The sequence below is a fragment of the Pinus tabuliformis genome, chromosome 3_2, assembly GCF_031772625.1.
Source record: "Pinus tabuliformis cultivar Carrire ecotype Pingquan chromosome 3_2, CPIR1, whole genome shotgun sequence".
NCBI classification, from domain to species: Eukaryota; Viridiplantae; Streptophyta; class Pinopsida; order Pinales; family Pinaceae; genus Pinus; species Pinus tabuliformis.
In genome coordinates, this window is record NC_142302.1 from 856,707,121 (window position 1) to 856,732,837 (window position 25,717).

The 25,717-nt window shown below is 37.7% G+C and overlaps 1 pseudogene; it reads right to left on the minus strand.

The window, feature by feature from the left end:
• Window positions 1-19,200: 19,200 nt before the first annotated feature.
• LOC149183366 (casein kinase 1-like protein 1) lies at window positions 19,201-25,353 on the minus strand (annotated as a pseudogene).
• Between the last annotated feature and the right edge of the window lie 364 nt (window positions 25,354-25,717).

Consider the following 25,717-nt stretch of genomic DNA (forward strand, 5'->3'; position numbering starts at 1 on the left):
TACTAATTTAATTACATTCATTGAAATGGAAATTTTATTGTATAATTGTTACTTGGAGGAAGAGAAAAATATAGAAAGGTGAAAAAGAAGAAAAAAAAGAAAGAAAAAAACATCAAATTAAAAATTAATAAGAATAAAATACTATAATTAATGGAATTGGAATTGAAATAGAGAAAAAAACCATAGAAAAATACTAAAAAATAGTTTAAGTCAAATTAAAAAAATTGTAAAAGTAAAAATTATATATATATATATATTGGGAAAAAAATAATTATTTTTTTTGTCTTAAATTGAAAAGATGGAGAAAAACTATAACTCATTGAAGGGAAATAATAAAAAATGGAAAAAATCAAAATAAAAAAGTTAAATAGAAAAAAAATAAAACAAAAAACAAAAAATTAGTAACTAAAAAATATTGAACTTATTCAACAGCCCACCGCAACTAATCACCTTAAAAATAAATAAATTTAAATAATAATAAAAAATAACAAAAATTGAATTTAAAATATTAAACTATAAATAAACCATTTTTTTTCTCAAACACACATTAATAAATTAATATACAAAATTAAATACATAATACGATGAGCACAAAATCAAAACTAAATACGTAATACCTGGTACACAATGAAAAAAAAGAAAGAAAGAAAAAAAAAAGGTCTCTGTAAAGTGAACCATCCTAGTCCTACATAAGGAAATGCCACTAATATCTCTAAGATATCGTATAGAGTTGAAGATAAAGAAATTTCAAATAAGCCATCCCAATAAAAGAAAAGGCGACAGCTTATACATCCTAACTTCAGGTGGGAACCCTTCGTATTGAAATCACTTCGGAAGAGTACTTGAGATTCGTTTTCATTTGGACACTATGACACAGCGATAGATTTCACGAGAGTGGATTGAGCGGAAGATTCGTATTCGTATGTGCCAAAGCTGCTGTCTTTTTCGACATTATGAAACGGAGACCAGACATCACGAGGGTGATGTGAAAGTCAATGAACCATCCCAATTCTACATAAGGAAATGCCACTAATATATGTAAGATATCCTATAGAGTTGATGATAAAGAAATTTAAAATAAGCCATCCCAATAAAAGAAAAGGCGACAGCTTATACATCCTAACTTCAGGTGTGAACCCTCCGGATTGAAATAGTACTTGAGATTTCTTTTCATTTGGACAGTATGATACAGCGACAGATTTCACGAGGGTGGATTGAGCGGAAGATTCGTACTCGTATGTGCCAAAGCTGCTGTTGTTTTCGACATTATGAAACGGAGACCAGATATCATGAGGGTGACGTGAGTTGAAGATTCGCATGCCGAAAGTCTCGAAGTAGATTTCATACGGTGAATTGAGTTGAGGATTTGTAATGGCCGAAGTTGCTGTCGTTGATAATTTTTGTTTATTTTAACTTTCCGCGCAAACACTCAGGCTGAAAATTACTGGACGAAGCCCATCCTGTTAAAAATTGAGGTGGGCCAGGCGGCCGCAGCTTGAAGAAAAGTTTCGAAGCTGTAAACACTAATCACTCAGCAGCATTGCACTGATATATATATAAAATTTATAATAGAAAGTTCACTGGGAAGGCAGGTGTGAAGCGAAAGAAAAGTTTTATTCGCGTTTAAGTTTTTAGAGATGTCCTTTACATGTGAATAGTACAGGAGGATATCTCTCTAATATGAAAGTAAGTTTTACAAATAGTCTCACCACATAACATGATAATAAAATTAAAAGAATAATAATAATGGTAACGTCAATTATAAAGATTAAAGAAAAAAAAATTAACCCTAACGGCGCTGATAAAAATAAAGAAATAGCTAAAAACCAAAATTTAACCCTAAGCAAACATAGTAACCTAAGCTTAAAAGTAGTCGAATATAATATTAGAAAGTCTGAAACTCTTCCATGCCAAACTGACAGGTGGCGCTTATAGCATTTTTCTCCGGTATGTAATTTTGTTTTTGAGTGTTTCGGACAATGTCCATTAATAGATAACAGATTGCAATGTTCTTCCAAAAATAATATATTAGAGTGAGAAAACAAATATTTTATTTTTCTAGAGACCAAACACGTATTAGTTATAAAATATTATGATGTTCTTAAATAATATAATTCAATGTTAAATCCTCAATGCATATGGGAGTTCTTTTACTAATATTAACACTTTAGAGAATGAAAAATAAAATTCTTCAATATGTTGAAATGAAAACCATAAAATGCTTCATTAATCAATAAGATAATCATGTTTTTTTGCATAAGAAAATAACATAATACTACATCTGAGAACAATTAATTACTTGTGTTACTCATACAATCACTTATTGGGTACAAAGTAACTACTATCTTTTTATTTCAGACGAAAAATCAAAATATATTATATTCAGGAAATATAATGATCTGTTTACATATCAAAATCAGAGATAAACAGCTAAAACAAAACCAACAGGACTGGCTGTTGCGGCAGCATATAAACCCCTGCATCCAATCATGATAAAAACAGCAAAAATGACGAACCACCCATCGCCGGACTGAGTGAAACTAAAACGCCTGTAGACCATCATCAACTTAACAGAGCGCTTCATAAGGGGAAGCGGACATATTACGCATCCAGGGGATGGATCAAAAACTGTATTGGAAACTATTGAATCACTTAGACAGAACAGCATGCCAAAAACCTATAGAAACACCCGCATTGTGCGAAAGAGGACCAAGAAGACGAAGTATAGAAAACAGATCAGACCATGGATTAATCTGAGGTGGGCATATGGCCCGTGATTGAGATGAGGACGGAATCGAGGGGCCTCCTGATGTTCTGAAAAATGCATGTATTGCGCCACTTCCATAGGAACCAACAGGTGAGGATAAATAGTGTGCGCCAAGAAGGATTCTTCGCGCTCCACCAGTTGAAAGCATCCTGTACAGAAAAAAAGGCCTGATGAGGAAAGCCATAAATCAAAGATAATTCATACCAGATGGATGATGAAGAGGCACAGCTGAAGAACATGTGTGTGTTGGATTCAGCTTCCGAAAAGCACATCTGACATCTGCCCGGGCCCTGCCACCCTTTTCTTTGTAGAACGTAGAAGATAAGCCATGTGAAGAGGATCATTTTGAGTGGGCATGTAGCCTTCCATAGTTTAAGAGGAAAGATAGGGGAGGAGGGCGCGTGGCCAGATAGGATTGCAGCATAGATGTCTCTGACGGCGATGGGCTGAGATGAGTTCTGAAAAGACCAGATAAGAGCATCCTTTGGTCCCGATTGAGTGAGGCCTTTTGAAGTGAAATAGTTTATAGCAGATGTCCATAGAGGACGAAGAGAGAGGGGCATTGATAATTCCGCTGCATCCTTCCAAATGGGGGACTGAGATAACCATGATTTTATTAATTTATCCCATGTGAAATAACCCCTGGAGAGAAAAAAAGATATCAGGACAAAGTAACTACTATCTTGATGTGTGAATCCTCAATGCATATGGGGGACCTTTAAATAATATCAACACCTTCAAGAAAGAAATATCAAATTGTTCAATATTTTCAAGCTAAAAGTGTAAAATGCTTCAATATTCAATAAGATAATCATGCTCGTTTGCATAAGAAAATAACCTAATACTACATCTAAGAACAATTAATTACTCATATTACTTAAAAAGTCACCTGTTGGATGGAGAGTTATCTTGATTCTAGAAAGGAAATGTATTATACAAACGATGTTCTCTACATAAAATGTAAATGTCGATAACTAAAAAGTACGGGAAAGGTTTTTCAATTAAAAATTGTTGCTAGGTCATTCCAGATTATTAAATAGAATTCAATCTCAGTTCTAGATAAAATGTTTCCATTACTATTTTTATGGTGCCTATTATTTGGATGCAAAAATGCTACAATGAAAAGATTCTTGAATTACGAAATTGTTCACGGTGGCAATTCAACATTGAAATAAGATGGTTCGTAGCCAAATTGGCATGAACAAGAAAAATTTGACTTTGACACTATTGGGTGTGGAACCTGATTATATTGTTTCTTCATAGGTATCGCCTCCTTGGACCCCAGTTCCTAACGGGGTGGAAACAATGCCCATTTAATCACCATCAGGGGGGTGCAGTAGGGGGATGACAATGATTTTATGAGCCCCCTCTTGGCGAGGGCTCTGGGGCAGCGCTGGTAGCGTTTATTATTTAAAAGGAAATGACAATAGAGGGTTTAATGATGACATTGGCCAAACTATATGAAAAACTCTTGGCCTCAAACAAGCTATTTCTTATGAAGTGTTTATTTAATATGAAGATGTCAAAAGGTGGATTTGTTGCTGATCATTTAAATGAATTTAATACGGTTGCCAGTTAGTTATTCTTTGGAAGTGTAAATTTTGATGATGAAGTTACGACTCTGTTATTTCTATTCTCATTTCTAGAAGGTTGGAATAGTTTAGTTATGACCATTAATAAGTCTATCTCTAGATTTAGTACATTAAATTTTGATGATGTTGGTGGTGCTTCTTTAAAAGGAAATGCGATAGAAAACCTTTGGTCAGACATCAAGAAATGCTTTGACTATAGAGACTAGGGGAAGAAAACTTGAAGACCTAGACAATAGTGCATCTGACCAAGATCCTTCATCTCAAATTCCTGTGATAACTTCATTTTTATATCTTTCATCAATTTATCAGCACTCCCTATTATTATTAGATCATCAACATATACAGAGAGTAATACTATATCCCCATTTATATCTATCCTGACATACAAATTATGATCATTTTTTCTTTTGTTAAATCCTTGCTGAAAGAAGAATTTGTCGATTTCCTCATATGAGGATCTGGGTGCATGTTTTAGTCCATATAAGGCCTTTTTTAACTTGCATACAAGATGTTCTTGACCCTCCTTTACAAATCCTTCTGGTTGAATAAGATAAATCTCTTCTTTTAAGTCACCATTTAGAAAAGATGATTTTACATCTAATTGATGTAGCTTCCAATCATATTTAGTTGCCAATGCTATCATTATTCTGATTTTATTCATTTGTGAAACCAGAGAAAAGGTATCTTCATAATCTATACCTTGTTTTTGTGAATAACCTTTTGCAACCAATCTTGCCTTATACTTGTCTATGCGCATTAAATTTTGTCTTGTATAACCATTTTGATCCTATAGGGACTTTATTTTAAGGTAATTATGTTAATTCCCAAGTTTCATTTTTCATTATAGAGTCATATTCTTCTTTCATAACATCCATCCATTCTTTATGATTTTTGGCTTGTTCATAATTTAAGGGCTCAAAAATAGTCATTACTTGAGACACACCTGATAGGGGCATGAATCTATCGTGTTGACATTACTAGAGGTTCATTACACTGTGGAGTACCTTCTCCTCTACCTCTTCTCTGTGGAGTGCCTACATTACTCCTTGACATGTGTTTTAGAATGTCCATGTGTTCTTGAGTTGATTCCACAACTTCTTCTTCTTCCTTAATGTTTTCATAAGGAGGCTTCCATACATTACGTTCATCTTCTTTTATTTGTTTATTTGCATGTTCATGAAATATAACATCTCTAATTGCAAAGACCTTGTGAATACTTGGATCATACATTTTATATGATTTTTGATCAGTACAATATCCATTAAAAATACATTTGATGGCTTTGGCATCTAACTTTCTCCTATCCTCTTTAGGAATATGAGCAAATGCCTTGCATCCAAATATCCTTAAATGACTAACTTTAGGTTTTAAATCATAAAATGCTTCAAATGGTGTTTTGTACTCAAGATACTTAGTAGGGCTTCTATTTTTAAGATATACAGTTGTATTAATGGCTTCAACCCAAAAACTATTAGAAAGTCCGTTATTTTTTAACATACTACGAACACAATCAACTAGTGTTCTATTCTTTCTCTCAGCTACTCCATTTTGCTGAGGTGTATGTGGTACTGTAAATTGCTGCATAATTCTATTTTGTTTGTAATATAAGAAAATAATGTGCTCCATGAAGTGACTTAGTTTGCATTGGACCACATACATTAGTATGCACTAGTGCAATTATTTCATGCTTTCTTCTATTTTCATGCACACGAAATTCTTCCCTATGTTATTTTCCTAGTGGACAACCTTCACATTCAAAGTGCTCACCCTTAATATTTGGAAGACCTTCATCAATTTCTTTTGTAGTAACATTAGGTCATTATGATTTAAGTGTCCATACTTTTGTTGCCAAAGCTCTATATTTGACATGCCTCTTGATGCCAAAGCTTGATGTTCATTCTTCATTACATCCAACTTGTATAAGCCTCCAACTCTCATTCCTTTTGCAGAAACCTTGTAGTTGTCCCGCACATCCTTTACCAAACAATGTGATTTCACAAATTCAACTTTTAAATGTTGATCTATAATAGTAGAGACTAAAATTAAGTTCTTTTTTAATCCTAGAACATACACCACATTTTGAATTTGTTTTTATTGTACATTAGGCATCATCACACTAATATCACCATATCATTTAATTTCATGTGATCTATTATCTCCTAAATAGATGTGTCCACCATTATTAATCTAATCATAAGTATCAAACCAATCACTTTTGCATGACATATGGATTGATGCACCAAAATCTATAAACCAAGCATTATCATCATTAGTTTCTGCTGATAAAGCAGCATTGGACACAAACAATTTAAGAGTGCTAAAGTCATGACTAATTGCTTCATCTCTATCAACATAATTTCTTGAATGCCTTCTTTGTTTGAATTGACCAGACATTATTTTTTATGCAATTATTAGCAAAATGACCACGTTTTCCACAGTAATAACACACATCATCTCTACTCGATTTGGCATTTGTCCTTGGTAAAGGTGTACCTTGAAATGATTTTACTTGTGGATTTTTGCCTTTATTTTTCTCCCACTATTTGCCTTTCAAGGATTGCTTCCCTTTAGCCATCAATGCTAAATTTGAGCTAGCAGACTTTTGTTTAAGACTTCTTCTCCTCTCTTCTTCCTTCATAAGTATACATGCCAACTCATCAAAAGTAGGAGCCTTCTCTCTAGCTGAAAGACTAGTGACAAACATTTGAAATTCATCAAGCATTCCATTTAATGTCAAAGTAACCAAGTCTGTAATAGATACTTTTTCACCAATCTCACCTAATTTATCCTTCAAATCCTTAACTCTCGAAATAAAATTACTCACACATTCATTCTCTTCCATCTTAATTGAAATAAGCTTACTCTTTAAATACAATATTCGATTTGTAGTCTTCATCTCATACAAATTTTTGAGAGTGTCCCATGTGTCCTTGGATTTTTTTCACTCTCTAATGTGTGGAATAATTTTTTCCTTAACAGACATTTGCAAAAGCACCTTCGCTTTGTTTTCCCATCGCTACCAATCTTGACTTGTAGCATTTGTGGCTCGAGGGGACATTGGCTTGAATTCAGCTCTAGACATAATCGTCCATATGTTGTAGCCTTCTAGTAAAGTCTTCAACTTAAACTCGAATTTACATAATTTTCACCATCTAACTTGTTAGAGTCAGATAAATAAGATTCCACCAATGTATTAGCCATGTTACTTATTTTCACCAAGTACCAACCACCAAAGATATTACTTTTTCACAAATTCAATAATTAATTTTCTCACTCCTTAATCACAAATAATAATGCCTCAAGCATAACCCATGAAATTTTATTAAGCTTCACAATATGACCGCCTCTTTCTTCCTTTTTTTATTTTTTTTAATCTTTCTTCTCCTTTATATATCTATATATATATATATATATATATATATATATATATATATATATATATAATATTCTGAATCCAAAAACAAACCAATATTTTACCATTCACTGCCATCGTGGTTCCTTATCTTAAATACCAAAAAATATTCTCCCAAATAAAAAGGCAAAAACAAAACAATGACGCCAACTATTTTTTTTTTTTATTTTTTTTGTTGGAATTTCCAATATATGAAATATCTTACTTTTACTAGATCTTTGGATTAGTTCTAATAAAATCAATAAATTTCTTATATCACCACGTATGGGTGCAAGAGATTTACAAAAAATTATTTAGAGTATCCTTTTACCCTTTATAACTCTGTGTAGCAGTGAAGACTCCTCAAGCAACTGTCTTCATCAAGAAGCAACAACACTGTCTCACTGTCACTACAACCACACTTTCCTCCAGTTAGGCATTCTTATATGTAGCAGTTCTTTCCTTCAGAAGTTTGAATTCCAGTAGATTGCAGCCTGTAGCTGATCGCCCTTCTCCAGAAGCTTTGTATAGAGATCACTCTTCGCCAAAAGCTCTACACATAAATTCTCTCCAACTTTCAATGCTACAGTCTTTCAACCCTCTCTGCAACACAACAGTCCCTCAAATGTTGTCACAACCTCATAGACCTCCCCTCATAGATCTCCCACTCTGATCGCATAGGACCTTACTCTCTCAGCACTTAACCCTGCTGGAGAAATTCTATACTTTCAACACACGGGTCTCTCACGAAAGCTCACACAGAAACCTCACACGTCACCCTCTCAACACTAAACTAGGCTTTGATACCAAATCAGAGAACAAAAGACACAACGATGTGAAATGAACAAAAAAATTCAGAAAACTTACTCACTTGATTGTGAAAGAGGGATTTTATACACAGTGGAGAATTTTTTGGAGTTAGTGACGGTGGCTTCTTTAGGAAGCTATCTGACTGTTGAAACTTTTGCTGAATTATCTAGAAGGAGCTAGACTCTACATTTCATGTAGGTGTGTTATGCTCTTAACCTGCAAAGCAATACCCAAGCGAAGAAAAGATACCGAGAACACAAAATATGTGAAGAAAATATACCCAGAACACAGAATAGCAATGATTTTATTATTCAGAGAAAAATGTTCACAGGCCTCTTCGAGGGGGCAACCTCCAATAGAGTAGAGCTCGATTACAAAACAAGACACAATTCTCCTCGCAGGGAGTCTCTATCCTTTATATATGACTCATACATGCAATACCATGAGCCAATATCGTGGGTTTTATTAACACCATCTTTCTAATACTACCGCCTATTTACCATCTATCTAATACTTCCGCCCATTTGCAACTAACTGTGGTCCCGTCATTAATTGCGGGTTAACCACTTACAAATATTAATATGGGCTTTATTGACTCTTGACTATGACGTGATCCCAAGACATAAATAAGGGGGTTAGGGTGGGACCCTAACATGCCCTCCCCCTTAAGACTAGCCTTGTCCTCAAGGCTGAAGCTGCGGAAACTGCTGAAGAATAGTGGCTAGTTCCCAAGTTGCATCTTCCGGAGAGGTGTCTTTCCATTTGACGAGGACCCCCTTAATCATGCGGCCGTGCAGGTGCTTGTCTCGTGTGTCTAGAACCTGTTCAGGTTGAAGCCAGATTGACCCTTCTTCGTCCAATTCAGGTAGACTGGTTTGAACTCGGAAATTGTTCCCAATCACTTTCTTGAGGCACGATACATGGAAAACTGGGTGGATTTTTGCTGTAGGTGGCAAAGCCAACTTGTAAGCCACTTCTCCAATGCGATGAAGTACTTGGTATGGTCCATAGAATTTTGGGGAGAGCTTTTGACAACCCTTGTCTTTGAGTGATGTTTGCTTATATGGTTGCAGCCTCAAAAAGACCTGATCCCCTTCTTGGAATTGGTGCTCTGAGCGATGTTGGTCAGCCTGTTGCTTCATACGGTTCTGAGCTTGATGAAGATTCTCGCGCAGATGGGCAAGCATGGTTACGCAGTGTTGTAGGAGTTGATCCACGGCTTGTACTTTGGAGTACCCCGTGAGATAAGAAGTAGGGGAAGGCGGAAGTTGTCCATAGACTGCTTCATAGGGAGTCATTTTGGTGGTGGCATGATAGTTGGTGTTATACCACCACTCCGCCAGAGGTAACCACTGTGCCCAAAGGTGTTGCTTTTCTGAAGTGAAACACCTAAGGTAGGTTTCTAGACATTTGTTCACGGCTTCAGTTTGACCATCTGTTTGTGGATGATATGAAGTACTGAGTTTGAGTTGAGTGCCTTGTATTCTGAAGATCTCCTGCCAAAAATTACTGGTGAAGATTGGGTCACGGTCGGATACAATAGAAGTGGGCATGCCATGCAATTTGAAGATCTGATCCATGAAAGTTTGAGCAACCAAGGTTGGTGTAAATGGGTGGGGTAGGGCACAAAAATGAGCATACTTCGATAGTCGGTCCACAACCACCATGATGTCTGACTTGTTCCCAGACTTTGGAAGACCTGTAATGAAATCCATGGAAACCTCTATCCAAATTGACGCCGGAATGGGCAATGGTTGTAATGTGCCTGGTGTGTTGACGGTTTCCCCTTTGTGGCGTTGACAGACATCACATTCTGCTACGAAAGTAAGGATGTCCTGTTTCATGCCTGTCCAAAAAAATGATCTTCTGGTGCGAGCATACGTCTTCTGAAAGCCCGAATGTCCTGCAATGGGAGATGAGTGCAATTCTGCCAAAATGCGACTTTTGAGGGTGGATGTTGGCGATATTACGACTCTGTCCTTGTAGCGAAGAATATCATTCTGCCACGAGTAGCCCTGGATGGAATAAGGATCTACCTGCAATTGAGAAATGAGTTGGGAGGGCCCTGGATGTAAAAACCATTCCCTGCGAGCCTCTTCAATCCAGTCTGGAATGGGGAGGGAAATTGCGAGCAGAGTACTTTCCTCCTCAAATTGGCGCGACAATGCATCTGCTACCCTGTTTTCTTTCCCTTTCTTGTAAATGATCTCATAATCATATCCCAGCATTTTGGCTAACCATTTATTTTGTTGAGGGGAAGATAGGCGTTGCTCCAAAAAATATTTAAGACTGTGATGATCTATGCAGATTTGGAAAAGTCGCCCCAACAAGTAAGGTCTCCAGGTCTCGACTGCATGTAAGATGGCCATCATTTCCTTCTCGTAGGTAGATTGGCCCAGATTCTTCCCACTTAGTTGTTGGCTGGTGAAGGCCAATGGTCGCCCTTCCCGCATTAAGACCGCTCCAATACCTGTTCCCGAAGCATCACATTCAATGACAAATGATTTAGTGAAGTCCGATAGTGCTAAGACAGGAGTGGAACACATGGCGGTTTTTAGAGCGGTAAATGCCTGTTGTGCTTCCTCATTCCAGAAGAAGGAATTTTTCTTTAGGAGTTGCGTTAGGGGCTTCGCTATGCGGCCATAGTTGCGGACAAATTTACGATAATATCCTGTGAGACCCAAAAATCCTCTCAAGCTTTTCAAGGTCTTAGGTTGAGGCCATTCTTGCATTGCCTGGATCTTTTTGGGGTCCACCTTGACACCTTCGCGCCCCACAATGTGGCCCAAATACTCAACTTCTTCCCTGCCAAATGAACACTTAGACATCTTGACAAATAATTTATGTCTTCGGAGCAGTTGCAAGAGTAGATCTACATGCTGAAGATGTGCCACCCAAGTGCCACTATAGATGAGGATGTAATCGAAGAAGACAAGGACAAATTTTCTGAGATATGGTTTGAGGAGGTCATTCATAAGGCTCTGAAAAGTAGAGGGGGCATTACAGAGACCAAATGGCATGACGAGGAACTCATAATGGCCTTCATGAGTTCTGAAAGCTCTCTTGGGAATGTCGACTTCCTTCATGCGAATTTGGTGATAGCCTGAGCGAAGATCCAACTTAGTGAAGAATTGAGCCCCATTGAGTTCGTCCAGCAAATCGTCAACCACTGGGATGGGAAATTTATCTTTGACTGTTAACTTATTGAGGGCCCTGAAGTCGGGACACATCCGCCACTCCCCATCTTTCTTGAGGACCATGACCACTGGGGATGAATAAGGACTAATGCTTGGACGAATGACACATGCTTCCAACAATTCCTTGATGATTTTTTCTATCTCATTCTTTTGGGTGAACGGATATCTATATGGCCACACATTTGGGGGTTGGGCCCCTGGAACCAATGTGATGCTATGATCATGTTCCCCTCGCGAGGGTGGAAGCTCATGAGGCTTGTCAAAGACCGTCTGATGTTTATTTAAAATCTGTTGCATCTCAGGATGAACTGGCGGAGACATGGTGTCTACTACCTGGATGGAATTAAATTGAGCTACCACTCCATGATGTCCCTTTTTTAACAATTTTTCCATCCTATGCGAGCTGATGATAGAGGGGGCTCCTGCCTGAAGTCCACGGAGGGTATGTGTGGAGTTGTTTTGCTTAAAACTCATATATAACTCCTGGAAATCCATTGTGATTGGCCCAAGGGTGCGGAGCCATTCAGCACCTAGGACAATGTCGCATCCCCCCATGTGTATGGCAAACATGTGGGTTTTCAACTGATAATCCCCCATTTGAAGTTTGACATTTTCACAGTGGCCTTCACATTTCATTGTGCCCCCATCTGCAATTTGGACCTGGAAGTTAGAGACTGCCCGTACATAACAATGCGCTGCTTCGGCGATTTTTTGATGGATGAAATTATGGGTACTTCCACTATCAATCAAGACTATTACTGGGCGATGTTTAAGAAAACCCCTGATTTTGAGAGTTTGAGGGGAAGAGATTCCTGCCAACGCATTGAGCGAAATAACTGGGTCATCAGATACAATCTCCTTTTGGTTGTCTTCTTCGATCGCCTCCGGTTCCTCAAGAGGTGGATCTACCTCGGTGGAGCTGTAGTCTGTGGCATCTATTTGAAAAAACTTGGGCTCCTTGCATTTATGCCCAGGGGAATATTTTTCATCACAGTAGTAACATAGTCCTTGCTTCCTTCTCTCGGCCATTTCCTGAGGTGACACCTTTTGGACCTTAAGTGTCTGAGTCGTGGTATGAGCTTGTGGGGGACGACCTTTAGTGGGGAAATTGGGGCGGCTGTATTGGGCTGTTATGGCATGCTCCACCTTACGGGCTACCTGGCAAGCCTCCGTCCATGTGGGAGGGTGGTGGAGTAGAACTTGAGCTTTGATGGCTTCTTTAAGACCACTGATAAAACATTCCGTGTAGAACTCATCTGAGAGATGGTAAGTGCGGGAGGACAAGGCTTCAAAAGTGGTGATATATTCATCCACTGTACCCGTCTGTCGAAGCTTAGTGAGACGGCCCAAAAAGGAGTCTCCCTATTCAAAGCGATCTCGAAGAGCTTTGGCAAATTGGGCCCAACTCGAAAAAGGTGCATTGCGACGTTGATGCCATTCTGCCCATTGCCATCGTTCATTGTCCAAGTACATGGTCCCCACTCCAATCTTTGTCCAGTCATCTTGGAGATGATTCAATTTGAAATACTGTTCCATTTGTGCTAGCCATGCGGACGTGTTAGAACCATCAAATTTCTGTATATCCAACTTGGGAGGTCGCTGACTATCCAACTTAGGAGGTGGTGGATGGGTGTGCCAGACGTGAGGAGAGTGGCTAGACTCACCCTCATGGTGTATATGGTCATTATAGGGTACCTCCAGAGCTGGCTCCTTGCCCTTAGCGAGTGCTTGTCGTACCATGCTCGATAGGTCATCAAGCAAATTTTTGAGCTCGTTCATATCTGTTTCAAGTTTGTCTAGTCTTTCATTGGCCATTGCTTGAGCTCTAGTTTCTACCATACACCAACTTGATGAAAAATTGGGACCGCCCAAAATTTTTTTTCTAAGAAATTGAATGGTACCACCGTGCTCAGCTCGTTGTCCTGATGCTGATGGGCTAGGTCAAAAATAAGCACTTCGGAAGATCTCAGACTCGTTTTTTTTTTTTTTTAGAAAACTCCTTACGGAGTTTTACTCCTTCCTGATCAATACTGCAGTGGCCAAATCCTCAAACTGTCAATGCCGCCAAAAGTCCTGCGAAAATCATATCCAGGTACAGGAACCCTTCACAACTACTCCGATTTGGTGGATCTGAGATATCTGAATGGTGGAACAACTGTTGCTGCTGATCTGGAATATCCGATCTGGTGGATCTGAGAGATCTGAACTGCTGCTGCTGATCTGGAATATCCGATCTGGTGGATCTGAGAGATCTGAATGGTGGAACAACTGTTGCTGCTGATCTGGAATAGATGATGTGTGATCCCACGATAGAAAGGGAACTATGGTCTTGGGGAGTGTCAGGTGCTACAGATCGCAATATACATAAGGGTCTAACAGTAGTACTCGGCCCAATGTTTCAGGGGTCTAACTAAGGAGGATCGACCGTACCCTTAGCCGTACAACCCGACTACCCTATCGTACGGGTGAGTAATCTCTCCGAGTGCTGTTCTCGGTGTACTGTAGCAACAAGACGGCCGAAGGTTTATCTATGGCGAGGTTTCAAGAGAGCTAGGGGGCTTCCTATATACCCAGAGGGTACGTGGAAGACAGTCCGTGCGCGGTTCTGTCTAATGCGCTACTACTCGAAGGGGTACCCACAGGGGTTACAAGGGAGTCCAACAGATGTGACCACCTCTTGTATTTCCTGCGTGCATGCCTCCCCAAATCCGCAGGTTTATGCGCTTAACAACAGATCCCATGGTTTAAAGACGCCGGAACACGTCTCTAGCCTAAAAAAATTTTGCTAAAATTTGGAGATCCCACCGAGCCCTGGAAAGTGCTCTGATACCATTTGTTATGCTCTTAACCTGCAAAGCAATACCCAAGCGAAGAAAAGATACCGAGAACACAAAATATGTGAAGAAAATATACCCAGAACACAGAATAGCAATGATTTTATTATTCAGAGAAAAATGTTCACAGGCCTCTTCGAGGGGGCAACCTCCAATAGAGCAGAGCTCGATTACAAAACAAGACACAATGCTCCTCGCAGGGAGTCTCTATCCTTTATATATGACTCATACATGCAATACCACGAGCCAATATCGTGGGTTTTATTAATACCATCTTTCTAATACTACCGCCTATTTACCATCTATCTAATACTTCCGCCCATTTGCAACTAACTGTGGTCCTGTCATTAATTGCGGGTTAACCACTTACAAATATTAATATGGGCTTTATTGACTCTTGACTATGACGTGATCCCAAGACATAAATAAGGGGGTTAGGGTGGGACCCTAACAAGGTGGTTGGAATTATTAATGTTTTCCAACAAAATGATCCATTTAATCAATGTTTATAAAAAACATTCGGTCAAAAAAACTTTTAGCCAAAGTTTCACTTTTGAGATTTTATTGTTAGGTTGGGAAATTTGCATATCTTAAAAAATGTTTTATACAAAGTATGATTTCATCCAAATTCATATATCCAATGTTCCTAAATGAGGGGAATTTCTTCTTTGCCTATTTTACTCTATCTAAAGTTTTGTATTATATTTCTTTCCCCCCCATGAAGCTACTACCATTTTCTTCAATGCCACCTAATCTTGTTGCCCTGCATTCTACCACAACTCTTTGATTCCACACGTTCTTGATGTCATCTGTGAGATCAAGAGATTTGAATTGGTTAAGTTCTATTTGCTTCAAAGCTAGAAGCAAAGATGGGAAAGACAAGTGCAAAGTCGAGCCAGTTTGATAGCTTCCAACAATAGTCTATATGGGTAGAGTCAACTTCTAATGCACCGCAAATATTTTTTGTTAATGTCTATGCCTAGGCATACAATTCTGAAATTCGTTTAAACAATAATTTCTTAATTGTGTAATAAGTAACCTCTCAAGAATACTCACAAAAAATGGTTATAATCAAGGAGTCATTGGCTCAAACATTAAGAAATTTCAATTTCTCTACATTGGATAATACCTTATAACATTGAATGGAAAATGGAAAATTCCTATAATACTAATATTGTGTCAAAGTATATTTTGTCAATAGTTTTATGTTTTTTTATTTTTTCAAAGTCATTTATGTTTGAACCTTGTTAGCCATTTATGTAGGCAATTGAACAATTTAACACTATATGGTCTTCAATCTTAAGTTTTTTCATTTTTGAAATAGGGGACTTGGTTATGAAAGGCTAATATACATATCTATTAAAATTGTTTATTTTACTTAACTAAACAAAACATAAAAACACAACCCATATTATGTTCATCTTGCCAAGCCTAAAAAAAAATGCAATTTAAACAACTACCTAAGAAATTTTGATCTTGTGACATTTGCTCAACAAAAACAAATATTGAAACAAAAAAATTATATATCCCCATATTGAATAGTAACAAATGGGAATAGAGCTCTAAAATTTTGTTACCTACAACGATTCTTGCTAGGCAAGTGTTTCTCTAATGAAAGACAGTGATGCTCCAAATGCCTATCAAAATATAGGGATATCAATGTTCATGACTTGTGAATCCAAGAGGCATATGTGATGATGCCCAATACTTTAGTTCCTCAATATTCGAATCCATTTTTGTCTCAAGGTGTTCCCTTTACAGAAAGACATACTCCTCGATAGAGACCTACCCTCCCTCGTTTCGTTAGGTTGAAGGTCTTTGTTGCCCGTACTTTCCAATTGGACACCGAACATTCATAGCTAGGATTTAATCGAGTTGAATGGGAACTAATCACCCCATTAGTAAGATAATTGTCTCTAATTGATTATATTTGTACAATGTGCTAATCTGGTTCTAGGTTTCTTGAAGAGATTCAATAGTTGGAACATATTTACTAAGTTAAAATGGATGAATGTTGCTCATTATTGGAAAAAAATCCCTAGACATCACAGATCTAATAACAAATCCACGTGGATCTCCCAAAAGTTGGCCCCCCTTTTTCTATCTGATAAAGTGAGAGGGAAAATTCATCCATGATTTGGATCTGAGGAACATAAAAGTAACTATCAAGGTGTTGCCACTTCTTAATGATAAGGTGTTTGATGGAATGTGTGTTTCTCCCCTGTTCGCTGTAGTCAGTTGAGCCCCTAGTCTACCTCTATCTATTCTATTGGCTCAGGAACTGTCACATAGTAGCCAAACAACCCAAAAATGTAACACTCTCAATCTTTTTTCATAGAATATTCATTTGCAATTTATGTAGGAGGCAATAGCAAAGTATTCACAAAGGCGTAGCCAAAACCACCTTTAACCATACAAGGTGGTAATGAATAAAACACTAAGGAAACAATTAATCACTGGCTTAGTTGCCTTAACCGTCTGCAGGTGGATCACATACAATGAACATGTGTTATACAAGAATTTGTACAAATATGTTGTAGTGACTTTTTGGGACACATTTTTATATGATCCTTATTTTATCTTCACTCTGTATTGACATTCCCCTAGTTTACCTTTCATTAATCATATAATATCCTTAAATTTCATGTTCCATTGCTCAACATGGCGACGATGCTAGTCGAATAAAGTATTAGATAAAATATTATAGGAGATAAGAACATGCATTAATTAAGAAAAACTGACTGAGAACAAACAAGTCATGAAAAATATCCTTGTTAAAGGGTTTTTGACGACTAAAGAATGGTTCTTCCCTACCTATATAACTAGGTGTCGCTCAACTCTAAATATTTGTTTCCACATCCATCTCTCTAGTATGTGAGAACCTTGTTGATGATACTAGCCATCTCTATCTCCTAAGAAAAGTTAACTTGTACATTCATTATCTTACCCTATTAGCTAAGCACTCCAAATCCTCCAAGGAACCTAATTTTAATTAAGAGGAATACAAATAAACAGTACAAAGACGAGGAAATACGATCTAGTCAAGAAGAACAATAATAGTTCTCCTCATATAATCATATATGGTTTGCTTTTATCAATGCATGGATTACAATGCATATTGAATATTTATCTCTTACACCTAATAATTTTTGCATGAATACTTGTTGAAGAATCATTAACTGAGCATGTTAGGATCGATATCCATGTAAGGCCTTAGATGATTTAACCATTTGTAGGTGGATGGCATGCAATGAGCATGCGTTAATACATAAAGTTGTACAAATATGTTGCAGTGACTTTTTAGAAACATTGTTATATGTGACTTATTTGTTGTTTAGTATGTCTTGACATTCAAGTTTGTTTATGTTGAGATATTGTATAATAGGTGGATCCTTCTGCTATATGATTACTTATATCAAATAGGTAAATGTTTCATAAATATTAGTTGCAAATATTGGGAATCAATTCATGTAAGCAATAAGATCCCTATCTCAATTTAAGTTCTGTTGTGATTATTTGATGATTGATTAAGTATCCAATGTCTATTCTCTATGGTAGGTGAAGACCAAAAGGTTGTCACTTTTGATAAAATTCCACAAAGGAATCTATATTTTATTAATGAGATATTCAATTACATATATATAGGAGTATTGTCCCAAGATAGGAAAACTATCTTGGACATACAATCTGTTGGTTGAGAGAATATCTCAACCACACACCAAACTAGGAACACAATTCTAAGGAACATACTCCTCTAGTTAGAAAGACACAACTGAGACAAGTAGGAATTAAATATTCTAACACACCCCATTAATGAGTACTTGTCTCGATATCAATCTGCAAAGACTACACCTGGTCAAGTCTCGTAATTACACCTTGTACCTTGTTCATGCAATTGAGGATGTCCATATAATGGAACAAGCATCTACCGAAATGCATGAGTTCCCAACTGTTGCAATTGCCACTCTACTAGGAATTCCTTCAAATACATGGTTCATCCAACCTCTTGACCAACTCCCCCTAAATATAAAATTTCACCTCATGGAGTCTAAAACCAATATGCCCCACCCAAGTGTATCCATCGCACATGACACACTCTTCCACGGTGTTAAAACTCTGTTACAGAGGGAACACATAACAAAGGGTATGCATGTTTCTCTAGGTATTACAACAAATACATAAAACATTTCAACAACAGAACAGACTATTACAAAGTAATATATGACATGTAGATTTGATATAATTACAATATGTGACTCATACTACACCATGAATCTGTTCCACAAACTAACACTAATTCACACAAATTCGATTGTCCATCTTCCAATATTTGATGCAACTCCTCTAATGCCGTCTTCACTGTCATGTCTTCATTATATCTAGTTGTTAAAAATTCTTGTAGATAATTTTGCGTATTGTTGGAATGGTCAGTTCCAATATAGGCACAAATGTGTGACAATAGTTGGCCAAACTAATTGCCATTATATTCTTTTCACTAGAATTACATCATTGACATAACGCTTTTAAAAAAAAAATCAAATTTTAACAATGGCATTCTTCTGATGACAAATCAGTTCTCCAAACTTGGTTCTAAGGCTCTTATTAATGATTAGAAATAATGAAAATGTGACACAGACTCTAAGGGATATGACTTACACATGACCTCAATGGTGATGGGAAACTTTTTCTCACTGATCTTTTTATACTTTTGTTTTTTTTTGTTTTTTGTTTTTTTTTTTTTTTTGTTTTGTTTTGTTTTGTTTTGTTTTGTTTGTTTTTTTTTTTTTTTTTTTTTTTTTTTTTTTCTGTTCCAGCTTTCAGACCCTGCCATGTAAGACTGCCCTCAAAAAATATATACATACACAACAGATACTAAATCATCTCTATGACTTTTCTCAATGCCAAGATGAGTGCTCATGCTTGTTGTTGGGTGTGGAGCATGATTATTTATAGGTCTTTGTTTTAGCTAGATGTATACCCCAGGAAGTTTGTACACCCCTCCATATGGGGGGGTGTAGGGGGCACTTGTCCCCCACGCGGGGGTTTGGGGGGGCTGATACCCCCCAGCTAGGGGGTCTCAGGGCCAGTGTTCCCCTGGCTAAAATTTTGTTTTAAAAGTATAGTAATTTCTAGTCAATCTGGGTCATTGATTAGGCGGATGATCTAATGGTAGAGCTTATGTTTAGTTTAGGGTTTGTTGCACTAGAAGGAAACCCCTCTCTTTTTATGAGCGCATTGTATTGAGGATGTGTAATAGTCGTGTATTCTCCGAGTGAGAAACAGAGAGGTGAGACTATGAGAGAAAGTAGAGGATATTATAACGAATCTGTTGTAGGTTGTGTCAATTCATTTTAATGGATAATAGAAAGGAAGGACTAGCTGTTTGGGGTGGACGTAGCCCAAACTGGGTGAACCACGTGTATCTGTGTCTCTCTGGTTTTATGAATTTTCTATGTTTATATCTATGCAACATTCTATGTGTTCCATTTCTCTGTAATATATAATTTTCTAACAACTGGTATCAGAGCCGAAGGTCTATTTGGCTGACAAACTCGCAGGAGAGAAGGGTTCCTGGTTCGAGTGGGAGCAATGGCGAAAGATGGTAAGTTTAGGGTCGAGAAATTTAACAGCCAAGACTTCTCACTATGGAAGATGCAGATGGAAGATTATCTGTATCAAAAAGATCTGTACCTATCATTGGGTGGAAAAACAAAGATGTCGATGGGTAGGACAGATGAAGAATCAAACCTTCTCGATAGAAAGGCACTTGGAACAGTACGATTGTGCCTCACAGCGTCGGTCACCTTCAACATTTCGAAGGAAACAATGACAGAGGGTTTGATTAAGTCGTTGGCAAAACTGTATGAAAAACCCTCGGCCTCAAACAAGGTATTTCTTATGAAACGATTATTTAATATGAAGATGTCGGAAGGTGGATCTATTGTAGACCATTTAAATGATTTTAATACTGTTACATGTCAGTTAAGTTCTGTGGGGGTAAACTTTAATGATGAAGTTAGAGCTCTCTTATTCTTGTGCTCATTGTTGGAAAGTTGGAATGGTTTAGTAATGGCCATTAGTAACTCTGTTTGAGGATCTAGTACTTTAAAATTTGATGATGTTGTCGGTGCTATCCTTAGCAAGGAAATGGGATGAAAAAGCTCCGGTGATACATCGGGTAATGCTTTAAGTGCGGAGTCTAGGGGAAGAAGAATGGAAAGAGGAAAGAGCTCAGGATATCACATTAAATCAAGGAGAGGTAGATCCAAGTCTAGATCAAGGATAGTGTGCTAGAAATGCAGAAAGAAAGGACACCTAAAGAAAGACTGTAGATCTCGAAAGGGAAAAGAAGGAGATGCATAGCGAGAAAACAATCATGAAGCAAATGTGACAGGTGAGGTGTTACAAGATGCTTTTATTCTTTCTTTCGAAAATATTATTGATTCTTGGGTGGTAGATTCAGGGGCCTCATTCCATGCCACCTGATAAGAAATATTTTCATGACTATGTTCAAGGACATTTTGGACAAGTTTGTTTGGGTGATGATAAACCTTGTAAAATTGTCGGAATGGGTAAGGTTCTTGTCAAACAGCAGAATGGAGACCAATGGCTACTAAAGGAGGTAAGGTATGTTCCAGAGCTGAAGAAAAATATGATTTCAATAGGGCGGTTAGGCTGTGAAGGTTGTGTGACAACTTTCATAGATAGATCTTGGACGGTCACCAAGGGAGCCCTGGTAATAGCAAAAGGTGAAAATGTTGGTAGATTGTATTTATGCAATGGTATTTCTAACTCTGTTAATGCTTTAACTTCCAAAGGAGCAGATGTAGAATTATGGCATCATCGGCTCGAACACATGAGAGAAAAGGAGATGAAGATTCTTCACTCAAGGAATTTGTTGCTGGGTTTGAAGAATGTTGATTTGGACTTCTGTGAGAATTGAATTTATGGAAAATAGAAGAGATTCAGATTTCTCAGAGTTGGGAAAGGAAAGAGAAAAAAATTAGAGCTTGTGCATACAAATGTATGGGGACCTGTTCAAGTATCATCTCTTGGTGGCTCTCATTATTATGTTACTTTTATTGATGATGCAACTAGAAAAACTTGGATTTATTGTATTAAGAATAAATCTGATCAATTTGATACTTTCAAGAAATGGAAAGATTTGGTTGAGATTGAGGTAGGAAAGAAATTGAAGTGTCTCAGATCAGACAATGGAGGTGAATATTGCAGCAAAGAGTTTGATAGGTACTGTTCAGAGCATGGAATTCACAGGGAGAAGATAGTTCCATGAACACCACAAGAAAATTGTGTGTCAAAAAGGATGAACAGAACAATCATGGAGTGTGCAAGGTGCATGAGATTACATGCAGGATTGCCTTTACAATTTTGGGCAGATGTTGTAGATACTGCTATTTATCTAATAAACAAAGGGCCTTCAAGTTCCTTGGATGGTGGTGTTCGAGAGGAAGCATGGACAGGTAAAAGGGTAAACTACTCCCTTTTAAAGCCTTTTGGTTGTGAGGCCTTTGTCCATATTAATAAAGAAAATAGAACAAAGCTTGAGGAAAAATCAAAGAAATGTACCTTTATTGGATATGGTGTTAATGATTTTGGTTATCACTTATATGATTATGAAAATTGCAAAATCATTAGGAGCAGAGATGTAATATTCAATGAAACGTTCTTGTATAAGAATTAGCTGCAGGAAAAGAAACAAGAAAAAGAAAACAAGGAATACACAGTTCTTGATGAGATCACTGAAAAAGTAAAGATGCCTGAAAATAATAATAATCAACAACGACAACAACAACAACCACCACAACAACAACAGGCACCCCAAACACCTGAAAGTGGTGTTAGAAGATCTACCAGGATAAGTATACCCCCTGAATGATACTCTCCTTCATTATATTATTTATTGTTGATTGTTTCTGATGAACCCGAATGTTATGAAGAAGCAATGCAGGTTGAAAGAAGGAAGAAGTGGGAGGTAGCCATGGAAGAAGAAATGGAGTCCTTAATGCATAACCAGACTTGGGACTTACTAAGGTTGCCTGCAGGAAAAACTACATTGAAGAATAAATGGGTTTACAGGCTAAAGGAAGAAGATGGAGGAAATAAAAGGTACAAAGCTAGACTTGTGGTGAAGGGGTTTGCACAGAAGATAGGTATTTATTTTGATGAAATATTTTCTCCTGTTGTTAAAATGACTTCAATCAGAACTATTTTAAGTCTAGTAGTAGTTGAAGATTTACATCTTGAGTAGTTAGATGTAAAGACAACCTTTCTCCATGGGGATTTGGAGGAAGAGATATATATGCAGTAGCCACAAGGATATGTGGTAAAAGGGAAGGAGGAACTAGTGTGTATGTTGAAGAAGAGATTGTATGGCTTAAAACGGGCTCCAAGGCAGTGGTATCTAAAATTTGACAAGTTTATGTCTGAACAAGGTTATGCTATATGTCACTCTGATCATTGTGTTTATCTAAAAAAGAAAAATGATGGAAGCTATATCATATTGTTATTGTATGTAGATGACATGCTTGTTGCAGGGTCTAACAAGAAGGAAATAAATGTGCTCAAAAGAAAAATGGCAAATTCATTTGCAATGAAGGATTTGGGAGCTGCAAAACAAATCCTTGGTATGAGAATAACTAGAGATAGGAAAAATCAAAAATTAACATTGTCTTAGAATGAGTACATACAAAGGGTGTTGAAAATATTTAATATGCACAATGCAAAAACAATTAGTACACCTTTTGCTAGCCATTTCAAACTTAGTAAGGAAATGTGCGCAAAGACCCAAGAAGACATGGATTATATGTCTAAAGTTCCATATGCATCAGCAGTTGGAAGCTTAATGTATGAAATGGTATGCACAATGCTTGATATTTCACATGTAGTGGGAGTTGTAGGCAGATACATGAACAATCTAACAAAGGAACATTTGGTGGTAGTGAAATGGATTCTCAGATATTTGAAAGGTACCACAAATCAAGCATTATGCTTTGGTGGTTCAAACATTTCTCTACAGGGATATGTTGATGCACATATGGCAGGTGATAGAGATAACATGAGGAGCACTACAGGATATGTATTTACTGTAGGTGGAACAACTGTCAGTTGGGTTTCAAAAATCCAAAGTGTTGTTGTACTTTCAACAACAGAAGTAGAGTATGTTGCTGCTATAGAGGCTAGTAAAGAAATGATTTGGTTACAAAGGTTTACAGGTGAATTGGGTAAGAAGCATGATATGGGCACATTATACAGTGATAGCCAAAGTGCCATCCATCTGGCAAAGAAATCAGCATTTCATTCCAAGACTAAACACATACAGCTCAAGTACCATTTCATATGATCAGTGTTGGAAGATGGAGAGTTGAGGCTGGAAAAGATACATACCAGCCAGAATCCTACAAATATGTTAAAAAAAGTTGTAACTAGGGAGAAATTGAGAATACTCTCAGTTTCAATTAGTCTTCAAGAATGACGAGGAAGATGAGAAACAACCAGGTCCAAAGAGGATTCATTGTCCAGCAAATGAAGCAGCGGTGGAGTTGCTACAATCATTCTCCAAGTGGGAGATTGTTTGGTGTGGAGCATGATTATTTAGAGGTCTTTGTTTCAGCTAGATGTAAACCCCAGGAATTTTGTACACCCCTCCATGTGCAGGGGTGCGGGGAGGACTTGTCCTCCCCACGGGAGTTCGCGGGGTCTGATTCCCCCCTGATGGGGGGTTCGGGGGCTAGTGGTCCCCTGGCGGGAGTTTTTGGGGAAACATCCTCAAAGCTAAAAACAGATGTAAAATTGCCTTGTAAAACTATAGTACTTTCTAGTCAATGTAGGTTGTTCATTAGGTGGATGATCTGACAGTAGAACTTATGTTTAGTTTAGGGTTTTTTTCCCTAGAAGGCAATCCCTCTCTTTGTATGAGGGCATTGTGTTGAGGCTGTGTAATAGACGTGTATTCTCTAAGAAAGAAATAGAGAGGTGAGACTGTGAGAGAAAACAGAGGATATTACAACGAATCTGATGTAGGTTGTGTCTCTTCATTTTGCTGGATAATAGAAAGGAAGGACTGGTTGTTCAGGGTGGATGTAGCCCTAACTGGGTGAACCACGTATATCTGTGTCTCTCTGGTTTTATGCATTTTCTGTGTTTATATTTATGCAATATTCTATGTGTTCCATTCCTCTATAATATATAACTTTCTAACACTTGCATATCGGGCAATTCTAGTTAAATTTTTGTTCTCTCTATAAGGAATGTGTTGGTGACTAATAGGATCTCTGTTCTTTTTAGCAAGTCTGAAATCAATTACATAGACCTGGTTTCCTCTTCTACCAAGACCCATGAGAAAATTATTAGGTTTGATGTCTCTATGAAGAAAGCATAGTGAATGCTCAAATTCAATCATGTTTATCATATGATTTGCAAGGACGAGAACAGTCTTAAGAGAAAGCTTTCGACTTCAGAAATTAAAGAGATCCTTAGGGATCAATCCCAACAAGTCAATGAAAAGAACATTATAGTCACCTTCCACACCAAACCATCTTACATTTGCAATACTTGTTCCTCCTTGAAGGAGCTTCTACAACTTGGCCTCATATACAAGTTGCGGATGCGTTGTCTTCACATTTTCCAGCTTGATGGCCACCTCCTCATTGGACTGGATATTAGTACCTAAATAGATCTCTCCAGAGGAGCCACTACTAATCTTGCGGCCAAGTCTATATTTGCTACCCACACGAGGCTCCATACCCATGCAAGGCTCCATCCCATACAGTTAATAACCTTGCTTCACCATCCATAAATAGCAAAATTTGCCCCAAATCAAATAGATCCCTCACCTTTTGCCAGGGCTTTATTCACATATATAGATGGATTCATCTACAACTAACACAACCCTATCCTACTCAATTAGCTCGACCCATGGCTTTTGGCGTCAACACTCTGGCCTTGAAGTGAGACAGATCCACCACCATTAACCACTGCAACTGCTACTAATTCGGTACAGCCTACCCAAAACCACAGGTTCACCTGCAACTGGGCACCAAGGATCAAATGTGTGGCCACCACGACCTCTCTTCCTCTACGTCGACACCCACTCAAGCTCCTTCCAA